Source organism: Pteropus alecto, unplaced genomic scaffold (assembly GCF_000325575.1).
Source record: "Pteropus alecto unplaced genomic scaffold, ASM32557v1 scaffold185, whole genome shotgun sequence".
Lineage (NCBI taxonomy): Eukaryota > Metazoa > Chordata > Mammalia > Chiroptera > Pteropodidae > Pteropus > Pteropus alecto.
Genome location: NW_006438088.1, coordinates 10,199,600 through 10,212,201, shown reverse-complemented (window position 1 = coordinate 10,212,201; position 12,602 = coordinate 10,199,600). Strand labels below are relative to the sequence as shown.

Sequence of the window (12,602 nt, the reverse complement as noted above, 5' to 3'; positions counted from 1 at the left end):
GAAAACAAAGCTGTTAAAAGCTGGTAGGCTCCTTTCCAATAGCAATAGCACTAATATCTTTCAAGTCACTTCTAACCATAGCTAATTAGAGGTTTATGAGAGATGGCCCTTCCTAAAGGGTCACCTCAGGTTATGCAGCCCACAGATTTGCTGTTGACAGTTGGCGACAATGGATTTGTTAAGAATTTCAACTTGAGGTGATTACCTTTTTTTTTTTCTTTTGCTGGTGTGTCTCTTATTTTGACTGGCTGAGGGCTAGGTTGGATGATGAGGCCCCGAATCAAAGACAGTGCCAGGTTGTTGCTGGAGATCTGCACTGACAGATTGTTGAAAACTTATTAGTCTGACGTTTTAACAGCCTGCAATGAGATGGAAATCTGCTCTTTCGCTGGAAAAACTTAGAAAGGAAAACATGAGCTCGAGCTGAAATCAGCCCTAGTTCCAAAGCTGCTGTCCTCTGGCACCAGACTGCTAAGGGCTGCCACAGAGTTTAGAGATTAAGGCCTGGCTATGCCACCCACATGGGAGATGGGACTTGGTCCACTGTAAAGTAGGAGACCCTGACTGAAATCACACCTTCCAGGAGCTGGGGAAATTGTGATGTGCTCAAAGCTAAGTGCCAACGGCTCCGGCAGTAGCAGAAGTTGGCCCCCATGAGGTTTCAACTATGTGGTTAGGGCTTGTTCTTTTGGTCATGGCCATTATGTATAATAATCCAAAAAGGAGAAATAAGGAACAACTCAGGCTTGGTACACATTCTAAGGTAGAAATGGACAAAAAGATTGCAGCCAATACCACTGATGAGAGGTATCTGGTACCATTGTACATTGTATTATAATTGTTTATTACAATGCTAAAAGAATTCATTAGGCATTCCAGCTCTTCAAAAGCAAATCCAACCTCTCTAGCCCAGCTCAGCATTTCTTTTTCCAAATCACTATTGGCCCCTAGTGTCTTCCAATCTCAACTGTGACTACTGTTTTGATTAAATCCTCTAACGTCATCCATCACAGCTTTGCTCCTTGGTGGCTACTTCAAGGATCCTAAAAGGGTTTGGGGGCTTTGCACAGGCAGCTGCATCTGCCTGGATGGACCCTCTCTCTTTTGCCAGTGAACTCTTTGCTATCTTCCAGACAGGCCCAGGGTCATCTCTTTTTAGAAGCCATCTCTGATAGTCCAAGGCAGGTAGTGAGTACTCGTCATTGAGGGTGCCCATGGCCTTCTATGTTCTGACTTCGGACCAGGCTATAAACTGCCTGAGGACAGGACCTAGCCTAAATCTCATTTGATTTTGTATCCATAGTCATGACACAGCGCCTGCACAGAATAGGACTCAATGTTGATGTCTTTTTGAATGTTCATTTATTCATTCACTCGTCCGATAGACATTAATGTAATTCCGAGCTTCCAGGCCCTGTGAGACTTTAGGGAATTTAGTCTCTTAACAGAACTTATCTTTTTATGCTCTGTAGAGCTAAACCATTTTTTCTCCAGGCCTGTCTTCTGGGGTGGGGGGTGGGGGGATCTGGCTTTGATTAGTACCAGTCAGCTCTTTGTTGGAGGAAAATGTGAGATGGGAAGTGACCCAGATGTTTTTAAATGTCTTCTCAATCTCAGGTTTCCCTTTTCATCACCCCGTTGCAGCTCCATATCACATGGCTGCATCTAATGGCAGCATTTCCTAGTGTATATACATAAATTTCCAGAAAAAAAAATCTCTTCCTGCGCTACCCTAGACAATCTCAAATCTCAAATCTCACCTATATCTCAACATAATTTCAGTAAAGAATTATTCGTTTATTCATTTAATTAACACTGGGAGTGCCCATTACGCATTAGCCATCACGCTAGATACTTAGGGATTCAGGGGTGATCAAATAAAACAGATGCATCGTCATACAGGCATTTGCCTTGTTTACTAAAAACTTCACTAGAAAAATTCTTGTATGGCAAACTTGCAGAACTGAAGTACTTAAAGTTGGGGTGAAGGCGAAGGCAGCCTGTAATAAAGACTTGCCCACTCCAGATTGTCTCCGTTCCTGGCGCCGATGGGATGTACTTCACTTTCCACCAAAAGGTGACCATGGTTAGAACTTTTTCAGCTTAGCAAACTCAGTTTTAATTTTTTTTTTTTTCCCAAAATGAGTCTATACATCAGGGGCTCTTTTTGTTTTGCTTTGTTTTAATGATCTGTCAAGCATAGTCATGGAGCTGTTGGATTTTTCTGCATTTCTGTAGTAGCATGCAATATTTGGTCACTAAGAACATGGGTGTCAAGAAGCAACTGTGCCAACAGCTTTCTAACCCCTAGGTCATTGCCATGGTGGTGGGTCCTTAAAGTCAAGAACGCCAATGATGCCTCCTGCTTCTCCACTTTTCCAGTTGTGGTCCCTCATAGCCAATTTTGCATTTTTGTCTGACAGCCATTCCAGGAGGCCCATCCTTTATTCTGATCCACCAATGATTTTGTAAGCACCTAATTCCATGTATTAAATCCCTTTCTACTTTAAAAAACAAAAGAAAAGCTATAAAGATATGAAAGAAATAATCAAAGAATCAGTTTATTAATTATTTGCTAATAACATTTAACACTATCTACTTGCAGAAAATAGTTATTGCCTCAACTGACACTAGGCCAAACCTCTAATCAACAAGGTTTTCTGTTTTGGGTTTTGCTAATGTTTCCTCCCATCCAAAGATATCAAGACACCTGCCCTAAAAAGATTAGTTGCTGGAGGGCTACTGATAGATTACATGCAAGTGATAGCAAATATTCAGAAAAATAAAGAGTATGAAAACTTATTTAAAGCAGAAAAAACATTAACTGGTTTAAGAAAGCTGAAAGTGCTGCCAAATGAACATTGTGTGAATTTCTCACTGTCTCTATTTTACTTCTTTTAACGGTAACAGGTACTATTATTAATATTTAAATATTATTGTCATTTCATATATAATTCTTTTCTTAAGAAAAAGAGGTTTGCTATTTTAGTGTAATTTTAAAAATTATACCTAATATCAATTTTTCACAACAAATTTTATGATGAAAGTAATGAAAAAATACAGTTTATTTAAGAGAAATATATTTTATTGCACATTTTGCTGGAACATATGATTTAGTTTATGGAAATTAAATATTTTTAATTAAAAAATACTAAGATAGATGTGATATTTTATAAAACCCCTCTTGTTCTTTCTGACTAAATGGATACCTAATATCAATTTTTCACAACAAATTTTATGATGAAAGTAATGAAAAAATACAGTTTATTTAAGAGAAATATATTTTATTGCACATTTTGCTGGAACATATGATTTAGTTTATGGAAATTAAATATTTTTAATTAAAAAATACTAAGATAGATGTGGTATTTTATAAAACCCCTCTTGTTCTGTCTGACTAAATGGCGAATTTTAGATTTAATATAGAAAATTCTTAACAAATAAGAATTAGCAATCAGCTTTTGAAGTATTCTGACTTTTAAAATTAGAATTATTTCTTCATTTTTAATTCTAAATAATAATATGAAAATTAAAATAGAACTTTAACAAATGAGTTAGATTTATTAATTTGTATTTTTGCGTTATAATCTCATTTATAGTAATTTAAATCAGTACATTCTTGTTCTTAATGAATTAAAAACTAAACTCACAATGATACTATGTTGTAAATAATATTATTGTGCTTTACAAATAGAAAAGCAAGTTTTGCAAAACTGAATAAATTGCCCATGATAATATAGTAGGTAAGTGGAGGCAGCAACATAATTTGAACTTGGATCAGTCTAATCTAAAACCTACACTCCAATAGGTGGCAGCTCATTCAAATAGCTACTGGCTAATAAATGAGAGAAGGAGACATAAATAGTTTACTTGGCCAAAGCAATGAAGAAGTCTACAGTAGCCAATATCTGGGAATCTGTGTACAGTGGTCTAGCATCAGGGAAGCTGTCAGTTTTGATTCTCTCACTCTTTGGAGGGGAGTATTCTATACTGAGTAGTATTTCCTATGCCTCAATTTTGTACTCTCTTAAGAGTATATATTGAGAGTATAAGATGGTAGATGTATAGTACTTAGAACAGTGCCTAACCTATAGTATGGGCTAAGTAAATGTTAGCTAGTCCACAAGTATTTATTAAGGGCCTGGTAAGTATAAGGCACATGAATTACAATAATGAAGCATGTTCGGAACATAGCAATAAAAGTAGTTCGATTATTCATGGTCTAAGAGGGCTATAGGTATTACGTACATGAGTTCATGTGCCGTATATTCTATGTGCTAAGAAAGGAGAACATAAATCAGAAGGATCTCCCTTTCCCTAGCGGGATTTCAGCCCCTTGGGTTGGAATTTCAATAACTATATCCTATTATTTGAGGGCAGTATTGGTTGGGCACACAAAAAAAGGAGATTTGGTCTCAATATTTTAGCCATAGAAGATGGAGATCCTATGGGGAGATGGGATTCTGAGAATTAGGCAGAAGCCTGGTGATCAGAACCAGATCAAAGTCAGGGTCATCCAGCAGCAAGGTGCTGGGATAGAGTCCCAGCATGCATGAGCAGGTAGAGCAGCAAGGGAGAAACTTCCCCTATGGCAGATCTTGCAGTTTTCTGAGACTCCGACACCATGGCTGAACCCAATTACTCTCCGAAACTGGGTCATCATCCCAGGTTGCACAGCAAGCAGACTGGCAGCCAAGGCCCCACAGATGTGGATATCAATGGGAAAAAGCACTGGAAAAGTTTTATTCAAGTCCTGAGAACAATCAGATTCCCTTCAGGTAACTTTACAAAGCAGTGCTATTAACTAGTTAGAAGTGCCACAGGCATTTCCCAGACAGCCAGAGAAATGAAGACAAGAAAGAGTACTGCTTTACAGCCATCAGAAGGGCAACCCGTGCCTGCCCATGCTGTTTGGTCATTAGTTTGTGTGGTCGGTGAACACTGGCAGACCATGACTGTTAAGGAATGAATGTTTTATGGGAATTTCAGAAACTCTCCTGGTTTTATTTCTGTCCAGGAAGAAGATCAAGACCCCCGTGGCATCACCCCCACCCCCATCCATTTGCCTTGAGGGACCTATAATAAGGCTGCCCTTGGGCTTTGGGTAGCTGTGAGAAGTTATGCTACTTCCACACCTCATCTCCTGCAAGCCTGTGCAACAAAAGAAGGAAAGCTCTTGCTTCCTAGCACATGTGTGGGCTTTGTCATTAACAAACAGACAGAGAGGACTGCAGAATTATTTTCTTCTAGGACCCAGAATAAGAATTGATAGAACTTCCTAGCATTTCGTTTTGCCGAAAAGTTCAAAATATTTTAGAAACATCTGATTTTTCATTTAAAAATAATTATTAACTCTTTTCGTTCCTAGAATTACCACTTTAAAAAGCAAGTAATGCAGGAAATGGATGCTAGCAATTTGAAAGGGTTTACTCTGCCAAAACGCAAACAGAACAGGAACCAATCGTTGGATCAGACTTCATGGTCATTAATCCTCATGTTTGCTCTCTGATCTGACTTTGTGGCATATATTAGCATCTCATGTTACTTACAAAGAAGTAAAGCAGGAAGAGAGTAAATGGCTTGATGAATATATGATATTTAGGTCAGCAGAGTAACCTGGAAAAATGTTCATGATATTCTCCATTTAGTATTCAATGCCTTCTTGCAACCTTCAGGTGCACCCAATCTCCCTCCTCTGCAGTCCATTCTCTTGACACACCAAAGAGGTTGCTTCCTTTTCATGGCCCTGAGCCAATTGTCCATCTCTTTATGCACAATGTAGGCCATTCCATAAAATGGGTTGATTTGGATATAATTGAGTCATCCTTTCCCCCTCAACCTGCCCCTTATTATACCAGAAGATTTCTTAATTATAGGTGAAAAATGTGAATTCTTCAATGTGAATTGTTTTCCCCAGAAATTACAATTGACTCTTAAGTACAATTGATCCTTGACTAAGTGGGGGTTAGGGATACCGATGCCCGCTCCGGTCAAAAATCTGCATTTAACTGAAGTCTGCTCTGAGTGTATATGGATTTCCAACTATAGATAAAAAATTTTACAATAAAGACTGACAGAAGGGAAATTTACAAAATAAACAGTGAAAAAGAGAAGAAAATGGGCAAATGTAGCAAGTCCTCAGTCTTTCTAAGAAAAAGAAATAAGTGATGAGAACAAGTTACTGGGGCAGGCACTCCATCTTGGTACTAAATGTCCTCTGTTAGCCCAAGAAGGATGGATGCCAGAAGCAGAATGCAAAATGTAATTTTTATATCCAGTGTATTGTATGTGGGGGCATTTTTTATTATTATGAAATATTTTGAGCATAGAAAATAGTTTAGTGAATAATTTAAGGAACAAACCATTACAGTAGTTACTCCCTCTATCACCTGCAGTTTAGATTTCTGCGGTTTAAGTTATCCATGGTCAACTGTGGTCCAAAAATATTAAATGGAAAAATTTCAGAAATAAACAATTCATAAGTTTTTAAATTGAGTGCCATTCTGAGTAAGCATGATGAAATCTCGCACCCTCTCACCAGGGACGTGAATCATCCCTTTATCCAAAGTATCCACTCTGAAACTGCTCCCTGCCTGTTAGTCAGTTAGCCATCCTGATAATTAGATCAACTGTCACCGTAACGCATGCTTGTGTTCAAGTAACCCTTATTTTACTTACTAATGACCCCAAAGCCCAAAAGCAATGATGCTGGCAGTTCAGATATGCCAAAGAGAAGCTGTAAAGTGCTTCCTTTAAGTTAAAAAGGTGAAAGCGTTTTACTTAATAATGAAAGAAAAAAATTATGTGCTGAGGTTGCTAAGTCCTACAGTAAGAATAAATCTTCTGTCCCTGAAATTGTGAGGAAAGAAAAAAAAATTATGCTAGTTTGCAGAGAGAGAGACTACACTCACATAATATGTTACTATATATTTTTCTAATTGTTCCATTTTATTATGTTATTGTTAATCTCTTACTGAGCCTAACTTATAAATTAAACTTTGTCATAGGTAAATATGAGTTCAGTACTACCCATGGTTTCAGGTATCCAACGGGGGTCTTGGGAAGCATCCCCTGTGGTTCAGCGGGGACTACTGTATAGAAACAGTCGACAATCCCTGTATGCCTTCCAACACTTCATTACTCTCTGTATCTTCCCCCTATCTTGAACTTGATGTTCATTATTCATTGCCTGTTTTTATGTAAATTAATATATCCATAAATAATATGTATTATTTTTAGATATTTTCAGCTTCATAAAAAATGGAGATAGATTTTGCTTGTCTTTTTATATGATTTAAACATTAGATATGTTTTATATGATTTGAACATTATATATTTTTAAGATTTAAACATTATACAACTTGAATGTTTATATGTGGCTATTATATATAATATATATGTTTTTATATATAACATGTGCATACATATATATAACATGTATATATGTATGCACATATTATATATAATATATATATAGCCCTAACTCATTCATTTTAACTACCATGTGGTATTCCAAGATATGAGTAACATATTATTCATCAATTTTATAACTGGGCATTAAAGCTGTATGTGGAAAATTTTCTGGTTATCAGTCTAGAAGATGACTTGCTGTTTAATAATGTGACTTAGTGAGGTTGAAAACTAGTACTTAGTAAGTAGAAACCTAATAAAATTTTACCAATTTTTCTCCAAAATGGTTCTATCGTTTTATATTCTAACCCACAATATGTGAGTTAATTTCTCTACATTTTTGATAACATTTGTTATCACCAGATTTCTAAGTTTTGCTACACCAATGAGTTCATTTTATCTTTAATTCGCTGGTTATTAGTATGATTGAATATATTCTATATTTATTGACCATTCAGATTTCCTCTTCCATGAATTGCTTGTTCACGTCCTTTATCCATTTTTCTATTTGTTATTTTCTTATCTATTTAGAGGATTTCTTTATACATTCAGGTACTAATCATTTGTCACTCATCTACGTAAGTATGGCCTATTCTTAAATAACTGATTATATCTCTGAATTTTGCCTTGTACAAAACTTGTAACGAGTAAGTTAAAACTAAGACATAGATAAGAAAGTTGAAGTTTCCATTAATCTGTGGGTTCAAGAAAAGCACACACTAGTGCCACTTTTTCACCATTTCCTTATTTGTTCCTCACCCCCCAAATTCAGAGTTAAGTATAGGCCACTGACATTTGTGCTTGATAATGTCTGTGCTTGATTGCAGAGTGGGTAGTTTAGAATATTGGTACTGTATAAGGGCCAATTTTGAGAGGGATTAACCTCATATTGTTAGATCTAATAGGTTGCTTATCTTCCACTGAAATAGAAACCGTTAGATACAGAGTGCATCTCTGGCAGTGACTCCTCATAAAAGCACACAGAATCACTCCTAGGCAGGGGCATGAGGCATGCAGGAACGATCTAGTCCAACTTACCTCTCAAATATTTTACTACCAGGACACAAGTTCCTAGACTCAGGTAACCAAGGAAAACATGAGTAGAATAATGTCATAATGTCGGGTTGCATGAACATGTTGCCTTTGGAATCCCGGTATGAAATCTTAAAATAATTATGGCTTTCTTTTTCTTTCAGAGGTGTGGTGAACTCTTGTTTGAAAACCCTGATCAGAATGTCAAATGTGTTTGCATGCTAGGTAAGGCTTCTCATTTTAGATATATTAAGCATGTTGATGTCATGTGGACTTATTGTCGTTCTGGTGCCTTACTGACTGTCTCTCGTTCCATATTGAGGAGGCCTATATGCTTTTTATAGATTTATAGACATCTATAATAGATTTATATATGGAACACTTGATAAAAAACATTTTAATTTTAGTAACTGTCAATATGTTATGAACCACACTTCTTTTTCTAATTTTTTCTTAGATCATCAGCATCACATAGAACAGGGTGTTTTGTATTCAGGAAACAATGATGAAAAAGTAAGAAGGATTATGTAATTTTTTAAAATTTATTTATTTTCAGTTACAGTTGTCATTCAATATTATTTTATATTAGATTCAGGTATACAGCATAGTGGTTAGACATTTATATACTTTACAAAGTGATTCTCCCCAATTAGTCTAGTACCCAACTGACACTATACATGGTTATTACAATATTATTGCTTATATTCCCTAAGCTTAAATTTACATCCTCGTGTCTATTTCATAACTACCAAATTGTACTTCCTAATCCCTTCACCTTTTTCTCCTATCTCTCAATTTCCCTCCCCTCTGGCAACCATTAGTTTGTTTCTGTCTTGTTTGTTCATTTATTTTGTTCTTTAGATTCCACACGTAAGTGAGATCATATGGTATTTGTCTTTCTCTATTTGACTTAGCATAATACCTGCCAGGTTCATCCATGTTGTCAAAAATAGTAAGATTTCATTCTTTCTTATGGCCAAGTAATATTCCATTGTCTATATGTACCATTCTTTATCCAATGGGCACTTTTCATAGTTTGGCTATTGTAAATAGTGCTGCTGTGAACATAGGGGTACATATATCTTTTCAAATTAGTGTTTTGGATTTCTTTGGATAAATACCCAGAAGTGGAATTGCTGGATCATAAGGTAGTTCTATTTTTAATTGTTCTGAGGAACCTCCATATTGCTTTCCATAGTGGCTGCACCAATTTGCAATCCTACTAACAGTGCACAAGGGTTTCCTTTTCTCCACATCCTCACAGACGCTTGTTTGTGAATTTATTGATCATGGTCATTCTGACAGCTGTGAGGTGATATCTCCTCGAGGTTTTAATCTGCATATCTCTGATGATTAGTGACATTGACCATCTTTTCATATGGCTTTTGGCTATCTGTATGTCCTCTTTGGAGAAATGTCTATTCAGCTCTTCTGCTCATTTTTTAATTAGATTGTTAGTTTTTTTGGTGTTGAGTTACATGAGTTCCTTATAAATTTTGGATACTTACTCCTTATCGAATATTTCACTGGGGAATGTCTTCTCTCATTCAGTAGGTTGTCTTTTCATTTTTTTAATGGTTTCCTATGCTATGCAGAAAGTTTTTAGTTTGATGTAGTCCTATTTGTTTATTTTTTCTTTTGTTTCTCTTTCTCAAAGAGATATATCAGAAAAAAAAAATTACTAAGAGCAATTTCAGAGAGTTTTCTTCTAGGAGTTTTATGGTTTCAGGTCTTACATTTAAGTTTTTAATCCATTTTGAGTTTATCCTTGTGTAGGGTGTAAGAAGGTGGTCTGCTTTCTTTTTTGTTGTTTGTATGTGTCTGTCCAGTTTTCCCAACATCGTTTATTGAATAGACCAACTTTACCCATTGTATATTTTTGCTTTCTTTGTCATAGATTTATTATAAGTGTGGGTTTATTTCTGGGCTCTCTATTCTGTTCCATTTATCTATATCTCTGTTTTTATGCTGGCACCATGCTATTTTGATTACTATAGTATTGTAGTATAGTTTGATATCAGGTATTGTGATACCTCCAACTTTGTTCTTCTTTCTCAAGATTGTTGTGGCTATTCGGAGTCTTTATGGTTCCATGTAAATTTTAGGATTATTTGTTCCAGTTCTGTGAAAAATGCCATTGATATTTGGTTAGGGATTGCACTGAATTTATAGATTGCTTTGGGTAGTATGAACAGTTTAGTGATGTGAATTCTTCCTATCCATGGACATAGTATATGCTTCCATTTATTTGTATCTTCAATTTTTTTCTTCAACGTCTTATAATTTTCAGAGTTTAAGTCTTTTACCTCTTTGGTTAGATTTACTTCTAGGTATTTTATTTTTTTGATGCAATTGTAAATGAGATTGTTTCCCTGTCTTTTTCTGATCATTTGTTATTGCATAAAAATGCAACCAATTTCTAAATATTAATTTTGTATCCTACTACTTTGCTAAATTCATTTATCACTTCTAATAGGTTTTTATTTTGGTGAAATCTTTAGGATTTTCTCAATATAGAATTATCACATTGTAATTCTTAAACTAGAGATGATAAGCTACATAAGTAAACATTAAAAATTTACATACAATGCAAAGCTCTTACTTCTAATGTCTGAGAGAAATACTAACTAATCTGAAGTCAGCACAATTACCCACACTGCATTTGTAATAAAATTGCTGCATTGTAATGAATAATCACTTGTACTTGTGGGATGATATATCTTTTATACATATCTTTTGTGCTTTTCATATAATGCTTTTCACAAACTCATCATATTCTCTGAAGAAATGAAGTTGATATTATTTTTGTCATTATATATATTAGAAAACTGATACAGAAAATATAAGTGATACACTTAACCTCAAAGTAAAAACAGTCCAAATCAAGTACTAAAGTTTCTAAACTGTAAAGTTTTAGGTCTAGTGTTTAGATCTTATTTAAGCCACTAAACTATGTCCAATTAATTATAGTAATAGAACTTTCAGTTAATTATAATAATAGAATTTTTGAGTAATTACAGTAATAGAAGAAAACAGTAGTGTGGATAAACAGCAATAATCTTTCAATTTAACTTTCACCAAAAGTTCACCCTTGTCTTTTCCAACCTTGAACCATACTCCTAAGCAAAGAGCAAAGTGATTCATTTGCGCTTCCTCCATTTTCTCTGGCTACCTGATATGTTAACAGCCTAGGTTATTGTTGAGATGACCCAAAAGCAGACAGCAAGATAAAGAGAGGCAAAGGAAGTTCTTGATTATTTATAATTTAAAATAATCAGGTAATAAATAATCAAAGGTTGCATATAACTTAAAAACAAACCAAAAACAAAAACAAAAAACAGACACCATATTTTCCTAGCCTTCTGATCCTTCTTATTTTCTTGTACGAGTGTTTTAAACCTCTCTCTTGAAGCTCTTATATGTTTTATTTTTTAATTAAGATGATGGCTTTATAGTAACATATTCATTGGAAAATAAACATTTTACTGGAAGTACATGAACAATAAACATAGTATAGCATCCATACACCCATTTCAAATATCCAGTATTCCTTTCCCTTAACAATGAAATGCGACAAAAATACTAATAGTTCAGGGTACAAACTAGATAGATAGATAGATAGATAGATAGATAGATAGACAGATGATAGATAAGCAGAAAAATTTTCCTTTGTCCACCCATATGTCCCAACTTTGGGTTTGGGAACCACCTCACAACCACATCAGATCTACTCATCAATTAACTTATTTAATTTTCACAATAACAAGATGTTATTTTATTTTACAGATAAGAAAACTGAGGCAAATAATTAGATACTGTAGGTATCTTAATGTCACTAAAATATTATCTGATTATAGCATATACCTGATGTAGTAACTTGAATAGATTTTCAACTCATAATGATTGTATGCACATGAGCACATCTTTTACTTTGATTAAATTTTACTTTGTCTTGGCTCCAATGTGAGTTGACTGATTAACTTATAGCTAGAACAAGGACAGCAATAAACTGTCTACTCTTGCCTGTAGATTAACTTGACTTAAAGAAGGATCAATCATCTTTCCATCTCTTCTAGACTACATGGTATGGTTTATATAGCTGCCAGAATATATTTCTAGCTACCAAATGCATCCCCAATAAATCTGCCAGATTGCCCCAA

General features: G+C 35.1%; 1 long non-coding RNA gene across 1 annotated transcript in view; it reads left to right on the top strand.

Annotated features, from left to right (window-relative positions):
- Window positions 1-12,602, top strand: part of LOC112482564 — a 133,785-nt gene that overhangs the window by 77,845 nt on the left and 43,338 nt on the right. Inside the window, exon 2 of the long non-coding RNA XR_003047350.1 lies at window positions 8,607-8,667. This is a non-coding gene — a long non-coding RNA (uncharacterized LOC112482564). The remainder of the gene's footprint in view (window positions 1-8,606; window positions 8,668-12,602) is intronic.